This window comes from Triticum aestivum, chromosome 5A (assembly GCF_018294505.1).
Source record: "Triticum aestivum cultivar Chinese Spring chromosome 5A, IWGSC CS RefSeq v2.1, whole genome shotgun sequence".
NCBI lineage: Eukaryota > Viridiplantae > Streptophyta > Magnoliopsida > Poales > Poaceae > Triticum > Triticum aestivum.
Window position 1 is genome coordinate 314,338,635 of NC_057806.1, and position 25,094 is coordinate 314,363,728.

Genomic DNA, 25,094 nt, shown 5'->3' on the forward strand with positions numbered 1-25,094 from the left:
TTATGTTTCATCAAGTAGATATACCCATATCTGCTCAAATCATCTGTGAAGGTCAGAAAATAACGATACCCGCCGCAAGCATCAACACTCATCGGACCGCATACATTAGTATGTATTATTTCCAATAAGTATGTTGCTCGCTCCATTGTTCTGCAGAACGGAGTTTTAGTCATCTTGCCCATGAGACATGGTTCACAAGCATCAAGTGATTCATAATCAAGTGATTCCAAAATCCCATCAGCATGGAGTTTCTTCATGTGCTTTACACCAATATGACCTAAATGATAGTGCCACAAATAAGTTGCACTATCATTATCAAACTTGTATCTTTTGGCTTCAATACTATGAATATGTGTATTACTACTATCGAGATTCAATAAAAATAGACCACTCATCAAGGGTGCATGACCATAAAATATATTGCTCATATAAATAGAACAACCATTATTCTCTGATTTAAATGAATAACCGTCTCGCATCAAACACGATCCAGATATAATGTTCATGCTTAACGCTGGCACCAGATAACAATTATTCAGGTCTAAAACTAATCCCGAAGGTAGATGTAGAGGTAGCGTGCCGACGACGATCACATCGACTTTGGAACCATTTCCCATGTGCATCATCACCTCGTCCTTAGCCAATCTTCGTTTAATTCGTAGTCCCTATTTCGAGTTGTAAATATGAGCAACCGAACTAGTATCAAATACCCAGGCGCTACTACGAGCATTAGTAAGGTACACATCAATAACATGTATATCAAATATACCTTTCACTTTGCCATCCTTCTTATCCGCCAAATACTTGGGGCAGTTCCGCTTCCAGTGACCAGTCCCTTTGTAGTAGAAGCACTCAGTCTCAGGCTTAGGTCCAAACTTGGGCTTCTTCACTTGAGCAGCAACTTGCTTACCGTTCTTCTTGAAGTTCCCCTTCTCCCCTTTGCCCTTCTTCTTGAAACTAGTGGTCTTGTTGACCATCAACACTTACTCCTTATTGATTACTACCTCCGCAGCCTTTAGCGTTGCGAAGAGCTTGGGAATTGTCTTATCCATCCCTTGCATATTATAGTTCATCATGAAGCTTTTGTAGCTTGGTGCCAGTGATTGAAGAACTCTGTCAATGACACTATCATCAGTAAGATTAACTCCCAGTTGAGTCAAGTGGTTATGGTACCCAGACATTGTGAGTATATGTTCACTGACAGAACTATTCTCCTCCATCTTGCAACTATAGAACTTATTGCAGACTTCATATCTCTCAATTCGGGCATTTGCCTGAAATATTAACTTCAACTCCTGGAACATCTCATATACTCCATGACGTTCAAAATATCGTTGAAGTCCCGATTCTAACCCGTAAAGCATGGCACACTAAACTATCGAGTAGTCATCAGCTTTGCTCCACCAGACGTTCATAACATCTGGTGTTGCTCCTGCAGCGGGCTTTGCACCTAGTGGTGCTTCCAGGACGTAATTCTTCTGTGTAGCAATGAGGATAATCCTCAAGTTATGGACCCAGTCCGTGTAGTTGCTACCATCATCTTTCAACTTAGCTTTCTCTAGGAACGCATTGAAATTCAAAGAAACAGTAGCACGGGCCATTTATCTACAACAAAATTGACATGCAAAACACTATCAGGTACCAAGTTCATGATAAATTAAAGTTCAATTAATCATATTACTTAAGAACTCCCACTTAGATAGACATCCCTCTAGTCATCTAAATGATCACGTGATCCATATCAACTAAACCATGTCCGATCATCACGTGAGATGGAGTAGTTTTCAATGGCGAACATCACTATGTTGATCATATCTACTATATGATTCACGCTCGACCTTTCGGTCTCAGTGTTCCGAGGCCATATCTGCATATGCTAGGCTCGTCAAGTTTAACCGGAGTATTCTGCGTGTGCAAAACTGGCTTGCACCCGTTGTATGTGGATGTAGAGCTTATCACACCCGATCATCACGTGGTGTCTCGGCACGATGAACTGTAGCAACGGTGCATACTTAGGGAGAACACTTATACCTTCAAATTTAGTGAGAGATCATCTTATAATGCTATCGCCGTACTAAGCAAAATAAGATGCATAAAGGATAAACATCACATGCAATCAAAATAAGTGATATGATATGGCCATCATCATCTTGTGCCTTTGATCTCCATCTCCAAAGCACCATCATGATCACCATCATCACCGGCTTGACACCTTGATCTCCATCGTAGCATCGTTGTCGTCTCGCCAACTATTGCTTCTATGACTATCGCTACCGCTTAGTGATAAAGTAAAGCAATTACATGGCGATTGCATTTCATACAATAAAGTGACAACCATATGGCTCCTGCCAGTTGCTGATAACTGTTACAAAACATGATCATCTCATACAACAATTTATATCATCATGTCTTGACCATCTCACATCACAATATGCCCCACAAAAACAAGTTTGACGTCCTCTACTTTGTTGTTGCAAGTTTTACGTGGCTGCTACTGTACCTCTTGAGCACTGCGTTGGATTTCCCCGAAGAGGAGAGGATGATGCAGCAAAGTAGCGTAAGTATTTCCCTCAGTTTTTTAGAACAAAGGTATCAATCCAGTAGGAGGCTACGCGCAAGTCCCTTGTACCTACACAAAAACAATAGCTCAACGCAACCAACGCACTTAGGGGTTGTCAATCCCTTCATGGTCACTTACGAAAGTGAGATCGGATAGAGATGATAAATAATATTTTTGGTATAGAGATGCAAAGTAAAAAGTAAAAGGCAAAGTAAAAGCAAAGCAATAATAAAGTGATGGAGATTAATATGATGAGAAAGAGACCCGGGGGCCATAGATTTCACTAGTGGCTTCTCTCAAGAGCATAAGTATTCTACAGTGGGTGAATAAATTACTGTTGAGCAATTGACAGAATTGAGCATAGTTATGAGAATATCTAGGTATGATCATGTATATAGGCATCACGTCCGAGACAAGTAGACCGACTCCTGCCTGCATCTACTACTATTACTCCACTCATCGACCGCTATCCAGCATGCATCTAGAGTATTAAGTTAAAAACAGAGTAACACCTTAAGCAAGATGACATGATGTAGAGGGATAGTTTCATGCAATATGATAAAAAACCATCTTGTTATCCTCGATGGCAACAATACAATACGTGCCTTGTTGCCCCTTCTGTCACTGGGAAAGGACATCGCAAGATTGAACCCAAAGCTAAGCACTTCTCCCATGGCAAGAACAACCAATCTAGTAGGCCAAACCAAACTGATAATTCGAAGAGACTTGCAAAGATAACCAATCATACATAAAAGAATTCAGAGAAGATTCAAATATTATTCATAGATAGACTTGATCATAAACCCACAATTCATCGGTCTCAACAAACACACCGCAAAAAGAAGATTACATCAAATAGATCTCCACGAGAGAGGCGGAGAACATTGTATTGAGATCCAAAAAGAGAGAAGAAGCCATCTAGCTACTAACTATGGACCCGTAGGTCTGAAGTAAACTACTCACACTTCATCGAAGGGGCTTGGATGATGATGTAGAAGCCCTCCGTGATCGATGCCCCCTCTGGCGGAGCTTCGGAACAGGCCCCAAGATGGGATCTCGTGGATACAGAAAGTTGTGGCGGTGGAATTAGGTTTTTGGCTCCGTATCTGATCATTTGGGGGTACGTGGATATATATATATAGGAGGAAGGAGTACGTCGGTGGAGCTTCGAGGGGCCCATGAGGCAGGGGGCGCGCCCTCCACCCTCGTGACCGCCTCGTGGCTTTCTTGACGGAGGGTCCAAGTCTCCTAGGTATTATCTGATGACAAAATCGCGTTCCCGAAGGTTTCATTCCGTTTGGACTCCGTTTGATATTCTATTTCTCCGAAACACTGAAATAGGCAAAAACATCAATTCTGGGCTGGGCCTCCAGTTAATAGGTTAGTCCCAAAAATAATATAAATGTGGAAAATAAAGCCCAATATAGTCCAAAACAGTAGATAATATAGCATGGAGCAATCAAAAATTATAGATATGTTGGAGACGTATCAAGCATCCCCAAGCTTAATTCCTGCTCGTCCTCGAGTAGGTAAATGATAAAAACAGAATTTTTGATGCGGAGTGCTACTTGGCATAATTTCAATGTAAATCTTCTTAATTGTGGTACGAATATTCAGATTCAAAAGATTCAAGACAAAAGTTCATGTTGACATAAAAATAATAATACTTCAAGCATACTAACAAAGCAATTATGTCTTCTCAAAATAACATGGCCAAAGAAAGCTATCCCTACAAAATCATATAGTCTGGCTATGCTCTATCTTCACCACACAAAGTATTTAAATCATGCACAACCCCGATGACAAGCCAAGCAATTGTTTCATAATTTTGACATTTTCAAAACTTTTTCGATCTTCACGCAATACATGAGCGTGAGCCATGGATATAGCACTATATGTGGAATATAATGGTGGTTGTGGAGAAGACAAAAGAGGGGAAGATAGTCTCACATCAACTAGGCGTATAAACGAGCTATGGAGATGCCCATCAATAGATATCAATGTGAGTGAGTAGGGATTGCCATGCAACGGATGCACTAGAGCTATAAGTATATGAAAGCTCAACAAAAGAAACTAAGTGGGTGTGCATCCAACTCGCTTGCTCACGAAGACCTAGGGCATTTTGAGGAAGCCCATCATTGGAATATACAAGCCAAGTTCTATAATGAAAAATTCCCACTAGTATATGAAAGTGATAGAATGAGAGACTCTCTATCATGAAGATCATGGTGCTACTTTGAAGCACAAGTGTGGTAAAAGGATAGTAACATTGTCCCTTATCTCTTTTTCTCTCATTTTTTTGGGCCTTCTCTTTTTTTATGGCCTCTTTTTTTTGTCCGGGGTCTCATCCCGACTTGTGGGGGAATCATAGTCTCCATCATCCTTTCCTCACTTGGGACAATGCTCTAAAAATGATGATCATCACACTTTTTATTTTTCTTACAACTCAACAATTACAACTAAATACTTAGAACAAAATATGACTCTATATGAATGCCTCTGGCGGTGTACCGGGATATGCAATGAATCAAGAGTGACATGTATGAAAGAATTATGAATGGTGGCTTTGCCACAAATACGATGTCAACTACATGATATTGCTAGCAATATGACAATGATGGAGTGTGTCATAATGAACGGAACGGTGGAAAGTTGCATGGCAATATATCTCGGAATGGCTATGGAAATGCCATGATAAGTAGGTATGGTGGCTGTTTTGAGGAAGGTATTTGGTAGGTGTATGATACCGGCGAAAAGTGCGTGGTATTAGAGAGGCTAGCAATGGTGGAAGGAAGGAAAGTGCGTATAATCCATGGACTCAACATTAGTCATAAAGAACTCATATACTTATTGCAAAAATCTAGAAGTTATCAAAGCAAAGTATTACACGCATGCTCCTAGGGGGGTAGATTGGTAGGAAAAGACCATCGCTCGTCCCCGACCGCCACTCATAAGGAAGACAATCAATAAATAAATCATGCTCCGACTTCATCACATAACGGTTCACCATACGTGCATGCTACGGGAATCACAAACTTTAACACAAGCATTTCTCAAATTCACAACTACTCAACTAGCATGACTCTAATATCACCATCCTCATATCTCAAAACAATTATCAATCATCAATTTTTTTCTTAGTATTCAACGCACTCAAATGAAAGTTTTACAAATCTTGAATACCAAGCATATTTATTATTAAGCAAATTACCATGCTACTAAGACTCTCAAAATAATCAAAGTAAAGCATGAGAGATCAATGGTTTCTATAAAACAAATCCACCACCGTGCTCTAAAAGATATAAGTGAAGAACTAGAGCAAAATTATATAACTCAAAAGATATAAGTGAAGCACATAGAGTATTCTATCAAATTCCAAATTATGTATGGCTCTCTCAAAAAGTTCAAAGCCTCATCCTTAGATTTCAGAAGATACACACGGCAGTATCTAGTGGAGTCGTCAATTAACGTCATGAAATATTTCTTTCCACCTTTTGTCAAAACGTCATTCATTTCACAAAGATCTGAATGTATGAGTTCTAGTGGTGCAAGATTTCTTGTTTCCGCAGTCGTGTGAGACTTACGAGGTTGCTTAGCTTGCACACACACTTGACACTTAGATCCCTTGAAAGTGGTGAAACTAGGGATTAAGTTCAACTTCGCTAGTCGCGACATGCAACCAAAGTTAACATGACAAAGACGTGAATGCCACACACTTGATTCACTATTGTTGCAAATATGATTAACAACTTTATTGAAAATGTCTGATAAGGATAAACGAAATAGGCCTCCTGACTCATAGCCTTTACCAACAAAGGTTCCATACTTGGATATTACAAATTTATTCGACTCAAAGACAAGCTTATAGCCATCTCTACACAGAAGAGATCCACTAACAAGATTTTTATTGACGGAGGGGACATAATGCACGTTCTTCAGCCGCACGATCTTCCCCGAAGAAAACTTTAGATCGACCGGGCCAACACCATGAACAGAAGCACTTGAACCGTTGCCCATCAGCATGGTTGAAGTCCTTGCGGTCTGATAAGACAAAAACATGGAAATATCACCGCATACATGCACATTAGCACCTGTGTCAATTAACCAATCAGGAGAATGACATACTTAAAGAATAGTGGGAAATATACCACACCCATCATCCTTCATGTTAGTGTCTCCAATGACAACATTAGCAGTATTGCCGCCTTTCCCAGGGTGACGCTTGTCATAGCGATTAGGGAAACTAGGAGCCCAATGATCAGGATCCACACACACATGACAGACACCTTTCTTCTTGTCATTCTTCTTGAAGTTCGTGTGTTGCACAGCCTTGTTCTTCCCATCAAACTTTGCTTTACCATCAAACTTGCCCTTGTTCTTGAACTTGTGGGGCTAGAAATTCTTCTTCTGTATCAGATTGGCACTAGTTCCTCCCTCAATACCTCGAGCACGTGCGTTCTTTGCTCTCGCCTTTTCTTCCACATCAAGAGTGCCAATGAGATCCAGGACGGAAACTCTTGTCTCTTATGTTTCAGTAAGGTAGCAAAGTTCCTCCACGAAGGAGGAAGCTTAGTGATGATACCTCCGGCAACAAACTTGTCCGGTAGCATACAACTGAAGTGCTCAAGTTCTCTGGCAAATGACTGTAACTCATGAGCTTGCTCAACCATGGAGCGCTCTTCAGTCATCTTGTAGTCATAGAATTGCTCCATGATGTACAGCTCAGTGCCAGCATCCGAGACCCCAAACTTGGCCTCGAGTGCATCCCACATATCTTTTCCATTATCAATTAACGCATAAGCATCAACTATGTTCTCACCAAGAACACTCAAGAGAGCAGCCTTAAACAGAGTATCCATTTTCTGAAAAGCTTGTGCCTGTTGAGCATCAAGCTCTCCTTCAGGTTTTCCAAGAGTGGCATCATAGCAACTCATGGTCTGAAACCATAAGACAGCTCTCAGGCGCCACCTCTTATAGTGGATACCCTCAAACATAGGAGGTCTCATGGAAGCAGCAAAACCACTTGGTGTAAATTGCCTATATTAAGGTTTTTGGATTGTTGGAAATATGAGCGATTTACCAAATGATTTTATTAACAGAAATACTAGATAAAGCATGACTAATATAGTAGAGATAAAACAAGTCATGCGTTCCGACAGAGAGAAGGTAAATAGCTTCTGCATATATGAACGGTAGCCTGCCATATCTATAGCAGACAGTAGAACTAGTTGCATATATGAAGTAGAACCTAACATATTTAGGGCAAGTACTAGTACGAGAAACTGTGGCAGGATATCTAACAGAAAGAAGAACACATACGGGACAGCAGCAGCAGTAGCACTGGACTTGGGGCCGGTGTCCTCGCCAGCCATGTCGTCGAGGAGGTTGTCGACGTCGGGGAAGAAGTCATCATCGGGGAAGTAGTCGTCGGAGTCCGGGGCGTCCATGACGAAGGAGTCAGTCAGTAGTCGCATAGAGCGCTCCCCAAAAACCTTATCACCCTTCTCCCGTACAGGACTCAAAGAGGTGCGGTTTCGGAGGCCTACTGTCCCGACCTGCGGTGCACGCCGCAAGCCGGGATGAGGAAGACAGCAGCAGCTCAGAGATTGGAACCGGTGGCGAGAGAAAGGAGAAGTTCTGGTGCGTCTCTCTGAGAGGAGCGACCTCCCTTTTATAGGCGCAAGAGAAGGAGGCGAGAGGCTGCGCCGGGAGCTGAAGGGGACGCGGGAGATGAAATGAACAGACAGCAGCTGAAGGGTGCAGCGTTCGTATTCAATATCCACTACAGCAAAACTTTCCAGCTCCCGAGTAACCTTTCGTATACCCGTAGTGCATGGCAAAAATTTAGATATCGGCTCGGCTCATTCCCGCAACCCGCTGCGTGTCGTGACGAGGTGTGGCATGGCGTGGCGAGGCGGGCGGCGGAGGAGGAGCGCGCGTGGATGTCCCTCTTGTTCTCATGCTCATACAAGTGGGGAAAGAACCTCCCTTGTAAGGCGGTCCAACTCCCACTAAACTAGCAATGTGGGACTAAAGTTTAGTAGTATCCCTTGCTTTGCGCAAATGGGCTAAGTGGGCCTCTAGGATTTATTAGGAATTTCTGAAATAGTTATTGGGCTGCCCCAATATAGACTAAATTCCAGCAATCCCCCACCAGATCCCAGAGGCACACAGAAATTTGCCTTTGGTTCCAAAACACGGTTTTATATACCGGTACTGCAATGGAGACTGTTAAGTTGAACTTCCACCTAGAACTCTATGCTACACTAGTAAGCAACTTGAACAGTGGACTGGGCCTTGAACTGCAAGTTTTCTACGAATCTAGCTTCACATAAAGCCTTGACCGATACGTGGCTACCGTGGGTCTTCCCCGCGGGTGGAGCTTATGCGTCATACTCCGAGACCTTTCATGAGTTTACTAGAGAGAACCCTACTCTCATAGATTGCGACGTTTAACAATCAGACTCATATAGGTGCGTTCTTCAAAAGATGTTCTGCAGGACAACATCTCTGCTTCAAAGAGACACTTAGAACACATTAAGATATACATCAACCTGCCATGCTGATTAGGAGAGTATTGCATCTTTATGGAGTGGTATTTTAACAGTAAGGGTACTCTCCTCCTAGTTGACCAACAACTTGTCTTCCACATCTAATTCATGGGATCTCCTATCACAAAGAATAGGTTACCACTGTGAACAACTCATATTGTGGGTCTCATACCCATCTTCCTCGATGCATTATCTATCACATTACATGATAGACCCTTAGTAAAAGGATCTGCCAGATTTTTAGACGTTTGGATATAATCCAATGCAATAACTCCAGAGTTTCTCATTTTTCTGATAGACTTTAACCTTCTCTGAACATGTCTTGATGACTTCATGTTATCCTTTGAGATGCTCACTTTCGTGATCACAGTTTGATTGTCGCAGTTCATAAGAATACCCGGTACAGGTTTCTCAACAACCGGCAAGAAATTCAAGAGCCGGCGAAGCCAATCTGCTTCGACCGTAGCTATATCTAGTGCTGTGAGTTTTGCTTCCATTGTTGACCTCGTTAAGATGGCCTGCTTGCAAGACTTCCAAGAAACAGCGCCACCTCCATGAGTGAATACATAACCGCTCGTGGCCTTTATCTCATCAGCATCTAAGATCCAGTTTGAGTCACTATACCCTTCAAGCACCTTTGGGTGCCCGGTGTAGTGAATTCCATAATTAGCAGTGCCTTTCAAATAACGCAAAACTCTTTCTAGAGCTTTCCAATGCACATCTACTGGTTTTGAGGCAAACCGATTCAGTTTGCTAACAGCAAAAGAGATGTCAGGTCTTGTAGCACTGGCTAAGTACATAAGCGAGCCAATAATCTGAGAATATTTCAATTGATCTCTAGCAATTCTTCGATTCTTTCAAAGTAACACACTTGCATCATATGGTGTTGGAGAGGGCTTGCAGTCACTATAGCCAAAGTGACTCAAGATCTTTTCCACATAGTGAGATTGAAGCAATGTTATCCCACCATCATCGTCTCTCAACAACTTGATGTTCAGAATGACATCAGCCACTCCTAAATCCTTCATATCAAAACAACGAGATAGGAAATCCTTGACCTCCTTAATAACATTCAGATTTGTTCCGAAAATCAGTATGTCATCAACATACAAGCACAGGATAACTCCCTCGCCCCCACCATGGTGATAGTACACACATTTGTCAGCTTTGTTCACAACAAAGCCTGCAGCTATTAAAGTTCTTTCAAACTTCTCATGCCACTGTTTGGGTGCTTGCTTAAGTCCATACAAAGAATTCAGCAACTTGCACACTTTCCCTTCCTGACCATCTAGTACAAACCCATTTGGTTGTTCCATATAAATTTCCTCGTCCAACTCTCCATTTAGGAAAGCAGTCTTAACATCAATTTGATGAACGAGAAGACCATGTGAGGCAGATAGTGAAAGCAGAACTCGAATAGTGGTCAGTCGAGCCACAGGTGAGTAAGTATCAAAGAAGTCTTCACCTTCCTTTTGGGTATAACCCTTAGCCACGAGTCGAGCCTTGTACTTTTCAATAGTACCATCAGGCCTAAGCTTCTTCTTGAATACCCATTTGCATCCTATAGGTTTGCACCCATAAGGACGATCAGTTATTTCCCAAGTTTCATTCACCAAGATGGAATCCATCTCGCTACGAACCGCTTCCTTCCAGTAGTCGGCATCTTCAGATGCATAGGCATCTGAAATAGAACTAGGAGTGTCATCTATGAGATACACAGGAAAATCATCACCAAAGGACTTTGCAGTCCTCTGTCTCTTGCTCCTAGTAGGAACTTCATTGTTCTTCTCCACAGAACTTTCAAAGTATTCCATCGAAATGGCAGGTTCGGTTATTGTAACTGGTTCCTGATTCGATGAACTAGGCATCTCCTGATTAGATGAGGTAGCCATATTCTTCATGGGAAAGATATCTTCAAAGAAAGTCACATCATTCGACTCCATGATCGTACCGACATGCATGTCAGGTACCTCAGATTTTACAACCAAGAATATATAGCCAATGCTATGAAAAGCATATCCCAGGAAAACACAATCCACAGTCTTTGGTCCAAGCTTCCGCTTCTTTGGAATTGGAACATTGACTTTCGCCAAACAACCCCATGTTCGCAAATAAGAGAGTTTTAACCTTTTCTTCTCCCATTCCTCGAATGGAGTTACCTCTTTGTTCTTTGTGGGGACTCAGTTCAGGACATGACATGTTGTCAATATCGCCTCCCCCCACCATGCCTTGGAGAGACCCGATGTGTCTAACATGGCATTAACCAAAGCTGTTAGAGTACGGTTCTTTCTTTTGGCCACCCCATTTGACTGAGGTGAGTAGGGAGGCATCCTCTCATGGATTATACCATGTTCCGCACAAAAAGCATCAAATTCATTGGAAAAATACACTCCACCACGGTCAGACCTAAGCCTCCTGATTTTTCGATCAAGTTGGTTTTCCACTTCAGCTTTATAGATCTTGGAAAAGTTCAAAGCCTCATCCTTAGATTTCAGAAGATACACATGGCAGTATCTAGTGGAGTCGTCAATTAACGTCATGAAATATTTCTTTCCACCTTTTGTCAAAACGCCATTCATTTCACAAAGATCTGAATGTATGAGTTCTAGTGGTGCAAGATTTCTCGTTTCCGCAGTTGTGTGAGACTTACGAGGTTGCTTAGCTTGCACACACACTTGACACTTAGATCCCTTGAAAGTGGTGAAACTAGGGTTTAAGTTCAACTTCGCTAGTCGCGACATGCAACCAAAGTTAACATGACAAAGACGTGAATGCCACACATTTGATTCACTATTGTTGCAAATATGATTAACAACTTTATTGCAAACGTCTGATAAGGATAAACGAAACAGGCCTCCTGACTCATAGCCTTTACCAACAAAGGTTCCATACTTGGATATTACAAATTTATTCGACTCAAAGACAAGCTTATATCCATCTCTACACAGAAGAGATCCGCTAACAAGATTTTTATTGACGGAGGGGACATAATGCACGTTCTTCAACCGCACGATCTTCCCCGAAGTAAACTTCAGATCGACCGTGCCAACACCACAAACAGAAGCACTTGAACCGTTGCCCATCAGCACGGTTGAAGTCCCTGCGGTCTGATAAGACGAAAACATGGAAATATCACCGCATACATGCACATTAGCACCCGTGTCAATTAACCAATCAGGAGAATGACATACTGAAAGAATAGTGGGAAATATACCATACCCATCATCCTTCATGTCAGTGTCTCCAATGACAACATTAGCGGTATTGCCGCCTTTCCCAGGGTGACGCTTGTCATAGCGATTAGGGCAACTAGGAGCCCAGTGATCAGGATCCCCACACACATGACAGGCACCTTTCTTCTTGTCATTCTTCTTGAAGTTCGTGTGTTGCACGGCCTTGTTCTTCCCATCAAACTTTGCTTTACCATCAAACTTGCCCTTGTTCTTGAACTTGTGGGGCTAGAAGTTCTTCTTCTATACCAGATTGGCACTAGATCCTCCCTCAATACCTCGAGCACGTGTGTCCTTTGCTCTCGCCTTTTCTTCCACATCAAGAGTGCCAATGAGATCCGGGACGGAAAACTCTTGTCTCTTATCTTTCAGTAAGGTAGCAAAGTTCCTCCACGAAGGAGGAAGCTTAGTGATGATACCTCCGGCAACAAACTTGTCCGGTAGCATACAACTGAAGTGCTCAAGTTCTCTGGCAAATGACTATAACTTATGAGCTTGCTCAACCATGGAGCGCTCTTCAGTCATCTTGTAGTCATAGAATTGCTCCATGATGTACAGCTCAGTGCCAGCATCCGAGACCCAAAACTTGGCCTCGAGTGCATCCCACATATCTTTTCCATTATCAATTGACGCATAAGCATCAACTATGTTCTCACCAAGAACACTCAAGAGAGCAGCCTTAAACAGAGTATCCATTTTCTGAAAAGCTTGTGCCTGTTGAGCATCAAGCTCTCCTTCAGGTTTTCCAAGAGTGGCATCATAGCAACTCATGGTCTGAAACCATAAGACAGCTCTTAGGCGCCACCTCTTATAGTGGATACCCTCAAACATAGGAGGTCTCATGGAAGCAGCAAAACCACTTGGTGTAAATTGCCTATATTAAGGTTTTTGGATTGTTGGAAATATGAGCAATTTACCAAATGATTTTATTAACAGAAATACTAGATAAAGCATGACTAATATAGTAGAGATAAAACAAGTCATGCGTTCTGACAGAGAGAAGGTAAATAGCTTCTGCATATATGAATGGTAGCCTGCCATATCTATAGCAGACAGTAGAACTAGTTGCATATATGAAGTAGAACCTAACATATTTAGGGCAAGTACTAGTACGAGAAACTGTGGCAGGATATCTAACAGAAAGAAGAACACATACGGGACAGCAGCAGCAGTAGCACTGGACTTGGGGCCGGTGTCCTCGCCAACCATGTCGTCGAGGAGGTTGTCGATGTCGGGGAAGAAGTCGTCGTCGGGGAAGTAGTCATCGGAGTTCGGGGCGTCCGTGACGAAGGAGTCAGTCAGTAGTCGCACAGAGTGCTCCCCAAAAACCTTATCACCCTTCTCCTGTACAGGACTCAAAGAGGTGCGGTTTCGGAGGCCTATTGTCCCGACCTGCGGTGCAGGCCGCAAGCCGGGATGAGGAACGACCTCCCTTTTATAGGCGCAAGAGAAGGAGGCGAGAGGCTGCGCCGGGAGCTGAAGGGAACGCGGGAGATGAAACGAACAGACAGCAGCCGAAGGGTGCAGCGTTCGTATTCAATATCCACTACAGCAAAACTTTCCAGCTCTTGAGTGACCTTTCGTATATCCGTAGTGCGTGGCAAAAATTTAGACATCGGCCCGGCTCATTCCCGCAACCCGCGGCGTGTCGTGACGAGGCGTGGCGTGGCGTGGCGTGGCGAGGCAGGCGGCGGAGGAGGAGCGCGCGTGGATGTCCCTCTTGTTCTCATGCTCATACAAGTGGGGAAAGAACCTCCCTTATAAGGAGGTCCAACTCCCACTAAACTAGCAATGTGGGACTAAACTTAAGTAGTATCCCTTGCTTTGCACAAATGGGCTAAGTGGGCCTCTAGGATTTATTAGGAATGTCTGAAATAGTTATTGGGCTGCCCCTATAGACTAAATTCCAGCAAGATCTAGGTATTGCCATCTTTGGTAGGCAATTCTTCAATGAGGCATCTATCTCCCTTAGGAATTTCTTTCTTTCTAGTGATTATCAAACTCTTAGGCATAAGATCGAAAAATTCATTTGTAGCAATTGGTTCCTTAATGATAGCAAAAAGATTGGGATGAATACTTATAGATTTAAGATCCGCAGTTTCCTTACTAGATGATTCACCCTTATTTTTAGGAACATACATAAGCTTGGCAATTTTAGTAGGAGGACTTAGAGTATTGTTTACGAAAGAAAAAGCGGTTCCCAAGTTCGTAATGATACCCTCAAGTTTATCGATTCTAGTGGAATCTAGATTTATTTTCTCATTAACTATGGGTTCCTTTTCCTTAATTTTTTCAAAGTCATTCCTACCTTAGATCCATATTGGGTAATTTGATTGTGGACTTTTTATCTATATTTTAAATTAATTCAATGGTAGCAACTTTATTTTCAATAATTTCAAGTCTTTGCATAACATGCTCCAAAGTTAACATAGTTCCATTAACCAAAAGAGGTGGTGAGCCGAATAAATCTGACATAGCATTATAAGAATCAAAAGTATGGCTACCCAAGAAATTCCCTCCGGTAATGGTATCAAGGATATATCTATACCAAGGACTAGCTCCTACATAAAAAATGTGGAGAAGAACTGAAGTAGATTGCTTCCTGGTAGATCTATTTTGAGCATTGCAAATTCTATACCAAGTATCTTTTAGATTTTCTCCCTCCCTTTGTTTAAAATTTAGAACTTCATTCTCAGGAGACAACAGAGAAGATATGAGACTAGCCATAATGACAAGCAATCAAACTAACACACAAGCAAACAAAAAGGCAAACGGGCAAAAGAGGCAAATAGAGAAAGAGAGGGAGGATAGAGAGAGAGGGCGAATAAAACGGCAAGGGTGAAGTGGGGGAGAGGAAAACAAGAGGCAAATGGCAAATAATGTAATGCGGGTACTTGGTATGTTGACTTTTGCGCAGACTCCCCGGCAACGGCGCCAGAAATTCTTCTTGCTACCTCTTGAGCACTGCGTTGGATTTCCCCGAAGAGGAGAGGATGATGCAGCAAAGTAGCGTAAGTATTTCCCTCAGTTTTTGAGAACAAAGGTATCAATCCAGTAGGAGGCTACGCGCAAGTCCCTTGTACCTACACAAAAACAATAGCTCAACGCAACCAACGCGCTTAGGGGTTGTCAATCCCTTCATGGTCACTTACGAAAGTGAGATCGAATAGAGATGATAAATAATATTTTTGGTATAGAGATGCAAAGTAAAAAGTAAAAGGCAAAGTAAAAGCAAAGCAATAATAAAGTGATGGAGATTAATATGATGAGAAAGAGACCCGGGGGCCATAGATTTCACTAGTGACTTCTCTCAAGAGCATAAGTATTCTACGGTGGGTGAACAAATTACTGTTGAGCAATTGACAGAATTGAGCATAGTTATGAGAATATCTAGGTATGATCATGTATATAGGCATCACGTCCGAGACAAGTAGACCGACTCCTGCCTACATCCACTACTATTACTCCACTCATTGACCGCTATCCAGCATGCATCTAGAGTATTAAGTTAAAAACAGAGTAACGCCTTAAGCAAGATGACATGATGTAGAGGGATAGTTTCATGCAATATGATAAAAAAACCATCTTCTTATCCTCGATGGCAACAATACAATACGTGCCTTGCTGCCCCTTCTGTCACTGGGAAAGGACACCGCAAGATTGAACCCAAAGCTAAGCACTTCTCCCATGGCAAGAACAACCAATCTAGTAGGCCAAACCAAACTGATAATTCGAAGAGACTTGCAAAGATAACCAATCATACATAAAAGAATTCAGAGAAGATTCAAATATTATTCATAGATAGACTTGATCATAAACCCACAATTCATCGGTCTCAACAAACACACCGCAAAAAGAAGATTACATTGAATAGATCTCCACGAGAGAGGGGGAGAACATTGTATTGAGATCCAAAAAGAGAGAAGAAGCCATCTAGATACTAACTATGGACCCGTAGGTCTAAAGTAAACTACTCACACTTCATCGGAGGGGCTTGGATGATGATGTAGAAGCCCTCCGTGATCGATGCCCCCTCCGGCGGAGCTCCGGAACAGGCCCCAAGATGGGATCTCGTGGATACAGAAAGTTGCAGCGGTGGAATTAGGTTTTTGGCTCCGTATCTAATCGTTTGGGGGTACGTGGATATATATATGAGGAAGGAGTATGTCGGTGGAGCTTCGAGGGGGCCACGAGGCAGGGGGCGCGCCCTCCACCCTCATGACCGCCTCGTGGCTTTCTTGACGGAGGGTCCAAGTCTCCTGGGTCTTATCTGATGAGAAAATCGCGTTCCCGAAGGTTTCATTCTGTTTGGACTCTGTTTGATATTCTATTTCTCTGAAACACTAAAATAGGCAAAAAACAGCAATTCTGGGCTGGGCCTCCGGTTAATAGGTTAGTCCAAAAATAATATAAAAGTGGAAAATAAGCCCAATATAGTCCAAAACAGTAGATAATATAGCATGGAGCAATCAAAAATTATAGATACGTTGGAGACATATCAGCTACGTGCTTCTAGCAAGAACCGTTCTTACCTACGCATCAAAACCACAACGATTTTTCGTCAAGTGTGTTGTTTTAACCTTCAACAAGGACTGGGCGTAGTCAAACTCGATTCAACTAAGGTGGTGTTTTTCTCTAGTCCTAGGACTTTTTCTAGTCCCTAGGACTTTTTGAAAAGGACTCTCAAGGAGGTGCTTCTAAGGACTTTTAGCAAAAAGTCCCAAAAAAGTCCCACCCTGTTTGGTTTGCTAGGGACTTTTTCTAGTCCCAACACAAAAAAGTCCTTGGAACCAAACACCCCCTAAAGCTGGAGAAATAGACACCCACTAGCCACCTGTGTGCGAAGCACGTCGGTAGAACCAGTCTCATGAATGCGGTCATGTAATGTCGGTCTGGGCCGCTTCGTCCAACAATACCGCCGAATCAAAGTAAGACATTGCTGGTAAGCAGTATGACTATTATCGCCCACAACTCTTTGTGTTCTACTCATGCATATAACATCTACGCATAGACCTGGCTCGGATGCCACTGTTTGGGAACGCAGTATTTCAAAAAAATTCCTATGATCACGCAAGATTTATCTAGGAGATGCATAGCAACAAGAGGGGAGAGTGTGTCTACGTACCCTCGTAGACTGAAAGTGGAAGCGTCTAATAACGCGGTTGATGTAGTCGAACGTCTTCGCGATCCAACCAATCCAAGTACTGAACGTACGGCACCTCCGTGATCAGCACACGCTCAGCTCGGTGACGTCCCTCGAACTCTTGATCTAGTTGAGGCCAAGGGAGAGTTCCGCCAGCACAACGGCGTGGCGACGGTGATGATGAAGTTTATCGGCGCAGCGCTTCGCCTAAGCACTATGACAATATGACCGAGGTGTGTAACTATGGAGGGGGGCACCGCACACGTCTAAGAGAAACTTTGGTGTGTCTTTGGGGTGCCCCCTCCCACGTATATAAAGGGGGGAGGAGAGGTGGCCGGCCCTAGGAGGGGGCACGCCATGGGGGGAGTCCTACTTGGACTCCTAGTCCAAGTAGGATTCGCCGCCCCTTTCCTAGTCCAAGTAGGAGAAGAAGGGAAAGCGGAGAGAAGAGAAGGAAGGAGGGGGGCGCTGCCCCCTCCCCTTGTACAATTCAGACCGGGCAAGGGAGGGGTGCCACCTTTGGCCAGCCCTCTCTCTTCTCCACTAAGGCCCATTGTGGCCCATTAACTTCCGGGGGGTCCGGTAACCCCCGGCACTCCGAAACTTATCTGAAACGATCCGAACAATTACGGTATCCGAATGTAGCCTTCCAATATTTGGATCTTTATGTCTCGACCATTTCGAGACTCCTCGTCATGTCTGTGATCTCATCCGGGACTTTGAACAAACTTCGGTTCATCAAAACACGAAACTCATAATACAAATCGTCATCGAACATTAAGCATGCGGACCCTACGGGTTCGAGAACTATGTAGACATGACCAAGACATATCTCCAGTCAATAACCAATAGCGGAACCTGGATGCTCATATTGGCTCCTACATATTCTACAAAGATCTTTATTGGTCAAACCGCATAACAACATACGTTGTTCCCTTTGTCATCGGTATGTTACTTGCCCAAGATTCGAATGTCGGTATCATCATACCTAGTTTAATCTCATCACAGGAAAGTCTCTTTACTCGTTCCATAATGCATCATCCCGTCGCTAACTTATTAGACACATTACTTGCAAGGCTCATAGTGATGTGCATTACCGAGAGGGCCGAGAGATACCTCTCTGATACACGGAGTGACAAATCCTAATCTCGATCTATGCCAACTCAACAAACACCATCGAAGACACCTGTAGAGCATCTTTATAATCACCCAGTTATGTTGTGACGTTTGATAGCACACTAAGTGTTCCTCCGGCATTCAGGAGTTGCATAATCTCATAGTCATAGGAACATGTCTAAGTCATGAAGAAAGCAATATCGATAAACTAAACGATCATAGTGCTAAGCTACCGGGTGGGTCTTGTCCATCACATCATTCTCTAATGATGTGATCCCGTTCATCAAATGACAATACATGTCTATTGTCATGGTTCTAAGTCTGACAGTAGAATGGGGGGTAGGGATGTAGAGGCAAGATCCTAGCTACGGAGGAGTTGTACACGCGAGTTTTACGAGTTCAGGCCCTTCTCGGAGGAAGTTACAGCCCTACGTCTCGGAGCCCAGAGGCGGCCGACTGGATTATATGTGTGTGAGTTACATGGGGTGCGAACCCTTGTCCCAGAGGATGGGGGTGACTTATATAGAGTGCGCCAGGACCCTAGCTCCCCTCCATTACACAGGGTTCAATGTTCATAAAGAGAGAGTGTTACAGGTAACGTCTGTGATAAAGTGCTATAAATGATCATTAAATATACGAGTAAATGTCCGACTGTTGTTGTGCGGAACGGCTTTAGGTCTTCTTGTACATCGAGTGGTCTTTTATATGGTCGAGTGGTTGAATAGTTAAGTGACTCAAAGAAGAAGTAGTCTCCGAGTGAATGGTAGGTCGAGTGGATTGCACTCGACGCCTTTATTGGGTCCATCTTGTTTACTCTTGAACTTCTTTGCTTCTAAGACAAGGACCTTAGGTAGGACGTATAGGTCAGGCCTATTACCCTACCCCAAGTCTATGTCATCATCATTAGCCCCCGAATGGACTGAGATCCGAGTGAAAAGAAGGTTGAAGTTGATCTTGCCTTGACTCTTGCCTTTCTCAAGAATTCATCTTTGAATGGAGGCCAGTGTTGGAACTTTCGGCTTCGTTTCAGTCGCCTTGATCGATTCAGCAATTACCGATTGGTTTTTATAACGTCGCTTGTCGAGTGTCATCTTTGATTCGAAATCTTTGGCGTGATCAGTTGCCGAGGATCCCGGATTTCGCAGGATTCGAAATTTCGGTAGGAGCGCGCAAGACGGAACGTGTCGTGGTAAGCGGAGTGGATAGACAGGGCATTTCGATTTCCGCGCCACCTTTTTCGCCACGTATCCCATGTGTGACTATTTGAGGGATTTGACAGGATCGCCCGGACCCACGCGTCAGCCACTCGAAAGTGGGCCTTTAAAAGCGGCGAGACCGAGGCGTCCGCACTGTGCGTGCCCATTCTCCTTCTTCTTCCTCTTGCTCCTTCACCCCATTCTGCTTCTCCACTCTCGACGCCACCACTCCGCCGCCATGGGGAAGGAGAGAACGGCGGCGCTGGAACGCGCGAAGAAGGCGACGGGGGCGGCGCAAAGCAGGAAGACGAATTGGGGGTCTTCATCGCGCTCAGGGCGGCCGTCGGGTTGGATCCGGGGGGATTGGATCTGATCTTCGCTTCGACAGGAGGACTTGGACGATATGGCCGAGTTAGGGCTGATCGTCCACGAGTCTACGTGGCTGCCGGAGGGGGAAACGGAACCGCAGCCGCGACCGGGTGAGTGCGTTTTGCTCGCCACCCATGTCGACCGCGGCTTCTCGCTTCCTCCACACCCCTTCTTTCGGGGTTTCTTGAATTTCTTTGGGGCCCAACTCCATCATTCTACTCCCAACACCATCATGTATCTTGCCGCGTTCGTATCCATGTGCGAGAATTTCCTGGGGTGTCGTCCGCACAGGGGTCTTTTCAAGCACATCTTTACCATCCGCTCCCAAATAGTGAAGAAAGCGAACTCGAACGACGAGAAAACCCATGTTATCCAGATGTGTGGGGGTCTGGGCAATCAAAAGAGGAAAAGAAGTTCTTTTCCCTCGATGACTCTTCCGGAGTCGGTCAGGGGCTGGCAGTCGGCCTAGTTCTACTGCCAGGACATCGTGACATCAGGCCAGTCGATTGGACTTCCTCCTTTGTCTTTTGATCGTGTTCAAACTCCATCTTCGTTGAAAGTGACTGCCGCGGAGAAGGCGGAGACAGGCATGCTCGTCAAGAGAGTGGTTTAGTTGATCAACCAAGGTGTCACTGGCATGGATCTACTAGAGGTGTTCCTCAGTCGGCACATCCAACCACTTCAAGCTCGTGACCACTCCATGTGGATGTACTCCAGGGCTGGTGACACCGCTCGGGTTCATCCGGAGGAGGTGGCGGCGAAACAGTGGCCGAGTGGCTGAGGGCTATCACCGGGAACAAGGACAACCCCAGGGGCGCCAGGAGAGTCAACCCTTTCAGCGACAGAAACCAACCAGACTGTCACAGCCCTATATTTTGGTTGCAGATAGTGGCATTGCATCCATGCATCATGTCTAAAGTTATGTGAAATTGAAATGGGGATTGTTCCAAACCCTAGCACCAAAATTAAATCAACTAAGTTCAACTGAAAATTGCATTCAATGAACCCAAAATGCCTTCATCAACGTTTGATATTTTTAGCAAGGCTTTGAGTCCAAACCAAAAATGGTGAACATTTTTGTGGAATATTTTGGGCACTAAATTTAAGTCATTATTGTATTTGAATTTGGAATTATATTCATAATATATGGAATATGTTTCAAATAACTTTGAAATGTTTTATGTGCTATTAGAGAACTCCATCCAACAACACAAAAATATTCAAAGGGTTTTTGTCACTGTTTTGAAATTGTTCTGAATTTTAAATAGTGGTAGAATGTTAATCAAAAGAAAACAAAACAAAAAGTTAAAAAGGGGGACAAAAACCTGACCATGCAACCCACCACTGTAGTGGCCTACTGGCCGAAGCCAGCCCGGCCCACCAGGGGCAGCACTGTCTTCTTCCTCCTGCCAGGAGGAGAAGCAGCTGCGTGCCCGATGCGCAGGCGAGCCGCGCTGGCTCCTCCCTGCCTGCGTGCCCCCTCTACTGCCTGGTCGCCTCCATGCGTGCCACGCACTCCCTCTCGACCCCCTCGCTCTCTCCCTGGACACCCTCCCCCTCCTCTGCTCTCTCCCGCAGCACCACCGAGCGCGTTCGCCGCCGCCGCTCGCCGTAGCCAAGGCCACCGCCTCTCCTACGCCCCCTGAAGCTGCCCACAAGCTCCGTCTCGTTCCTCTCTTCCTCCTCACCGAGCCTCCCGACGCCGGAAGCCCCGAAAAACGTTGCCGACATCGTCCTGTTCACCGTCGGGCACCGGAGATCATCGCCGCCGATTCGTTGTCCACAGGGCTTCCTCGAGCACGCTGGCCATCCCTACGGCACCGTTGTGAGCCCCCGAGCATTTTCCCCCTCTCCCTGCAGTCAATCCCCTCCTCTAGCCAGCCTAGCCACCGGACCCGAGAGGACCCACCACCGTGGTTCCACACCGGCGTGGCCTGGGCCACCGCAGCTCACGTCTGCGCGCGCCACCTTGCTCAGAAAGCTCCCAGGAGCCCAGAACTGTCGTCTGTTTGACCTCGCATGCACCGTAGCATCTTAGTCGTCGAGCCCGTACTCCGGCCGTCGCCACGAGCTCGTTCCCGGCGAGCTTCGGCCACCCCAGCTGCTGCCGCCTGTTGTAATGGATGCGCTCGAGTCCTGGCATTCCGTAGCTGCAACCGGCGCTCAAAACCATTCCCCGTAGCGTATTTCTGTGGCGTCTCCGTCGTCGGTTTTGGTCACCGCCGGTGAACTCCGGCGAATCCGACGTGGCACCACCATTAGCCACTAATGGCGCTCTAATTAACCCCCACAGCCACTGACCGGTGGGCCCAGCTCCTCTAATGATTTTGGTTAGGTTTAACTAAAGTCACTATTTATGACTGAACCTATGACACGTGGGTCCCAGAATCAGGTTTGACCTGGGTTGACGCTGTTGACCTGATGACATCACACTGACATCAGGCTGACGCAGTAAATCATTTTTGAGATTAATAATAATCCAGGAAATTCCAAAAATGTTATAAACTTCTAAAAATCATAGAAAATCAACCGTAACTCCAAATGAAATAAATTATATATGAAAAATGATCAGAAAAATCCAATTTATCCATCTGTACTACTTTCATGCATGTTTGAGCAAGTTAACCTCACTGTTTAGGATGAAACATGATTAGGACAAATTTGATAATAGATTTGGAGTTGGAATTTGATCTAGCTTTGAATTCCACTTGAATTAAAATGACTTTCTCTTGCATTAGCCCAAACACCAGCATGTTGCCATGTCATGATCATACATCATATTGTTGCATTGCATTGCTTGTGTTCTTCCTTGTTTGTCGGTGTTTGTCCCCTCTCAGTAGACGTGGTTTCGACGATGTGATCGATGACACCGATGAAGAGCTATACTATCTTCAGAAGTGCCAGGCAAGCAAAACCCCCTTGTTCATTCCGATACAATCCCACTCTCTCGCTCCTGCTCTCTTTTACTACATTAGGACAACAATGATTCAATTGTTACATGTCGCGGTAGTTGAACCCCTTTCCTTGCATGACCTGTCATTGCCACAGTAAATAGATGAAGCCCACTAGCATGAGTAGGAGTTATTTGAGCCCTGTTGTGCCTACTTATTCGTGCTTGTTTGTCATGCCTGCTACTGCTTAGAGTTGAGTCGGGTCTGATTCATCGGGGATGAATTGGAATGTGGTGAACATGTCCTACCATTGGGAGCTAAGTGTGTGAACACGATTTGGTAAAGGTAGCGGTGAGAGGCCATGTAGGAGTACATGGTGGGTTGTCTCATTGCATCCGTTCTTAGGAACCAAGTTCTGTGTTTGTGATCCATGAACAGTTACTACCACACATTGGGTTCCGGTAACTCGACCCCTCTCGACTTGTTAATCCACTCGATCTCTGTCCAGGAGTTGCAACTAGTTTCTGGTGTTTGTAGGTAGTGTTAGTAGTCTACCAAGTGGCACCCGGTACAGGTGGGCTTGGGACAGACTAGGCACAGTGGCCTGGTGTACCAAGTGGCACCCGGATGGTGGGCTTGGGAACCCTATACACATCGTTTGGGGCCGTGAGCGACACCCCGGCCGGATCTCCTTGCGGATGGAACCCGAATAGGCGATAAACCTGGACGAGAGACTTGTGTGATTAGTCAGGTCGTGGCTGACTCCCTCACCAGGCTTTCGCTTGAAGGTTGCCGAGATACACGACGTGTACATGGTGGTAAGTGGCGAGAGCATGTGTGAAGAAGTACACCCCTGCAGGGTTATCATTATCTATTCGAATAGCCGGATTCCTCAGATATGGAAACTTGGACCCCTTGCATAGTTCATAGACAAGTGAAAGTGGATGCTCTAAAATGCGCAAGATAAGTGTGAGTGCTATGGATGGCGTTCTCGTAGGGAGGCGGGAGCGGATCCATAGTGGTGTATTGGTATGGTGAATATGTGGACACGTGTGCACCACCTCAAAAGAGTTACTTGCAGTCGTAGTTCAGGATAGCCACCGAGTCAAAGCTGGCTTGCTGTAGTTAAACTCCACCACCCCTTTGTTGATACCGATGCATATGTAGATAGTTCTGATGTAAGTCTTGTTGGGTACATTTGTACTCACGTTTGCTTATTTTATGTTTTGCAGAGAGACTTCAGTCTCGCTAGTAGTTCCACGTGTACTTTGACATTTAGCTTGATACCTCAGCTACGATCTTGTGCCCTTGGCAGGATCTGGTAGATAGTCAGGCTTCTCAGCCTTTTTTTCATTTGTAGAAGTCTGTAATCAGACATGTTAAGCTTCCACATGTGCTTTGACTTGTATGCTCTGAATATTGGGTCATGAGACCCATGTTTGTGTCATCTCGCTCTTCGGAGCCTAATGAATAAATACTTGAGTCGTAGAGTTATGTTGTGATGCCATGTTGTATTTACACATATCGAGCATATTGTGTGTATGATTGAAATGCTTGGTATGTGTGGGATCCGACAACCTAGTTGTTCATCCTTGGTAGCCTCTCTTATGGGGAAATGTAGTCTTGTGCTTCCATGAGCCATAGTAGTCCGCTACAGCCCGGTTCACCGGAGTCCTGCTAGCCCAGCACTACTGCTCCGGATCACTTAGACTGGCCGGCATGTGATTCACTTCATTCCTGTGTCTGTCCCTTCGGGGAAATGTCACGCGGTGACATCCGGAATCCTGCCTAGCCTGCTACAGCCCGGGTTCCCGGAGTCCTGTTAGCCCAGTGCTACAGCCCGGATTCGCACGCTGGTGACCGACATGCTTGATGTTGATTCATGTATGCCTGTCCCCGTAAGTTAGTGCCACTTTGGGTTCACGACTAGTCACGTCGGCCCGGGTTCTCTGTCATATGGATGCTAGCGACACTATCATATACGTGAGCCAAAAGACGCAAACAGTCTCGGGCCATGGTAAGGCGACACCTGTGGGAA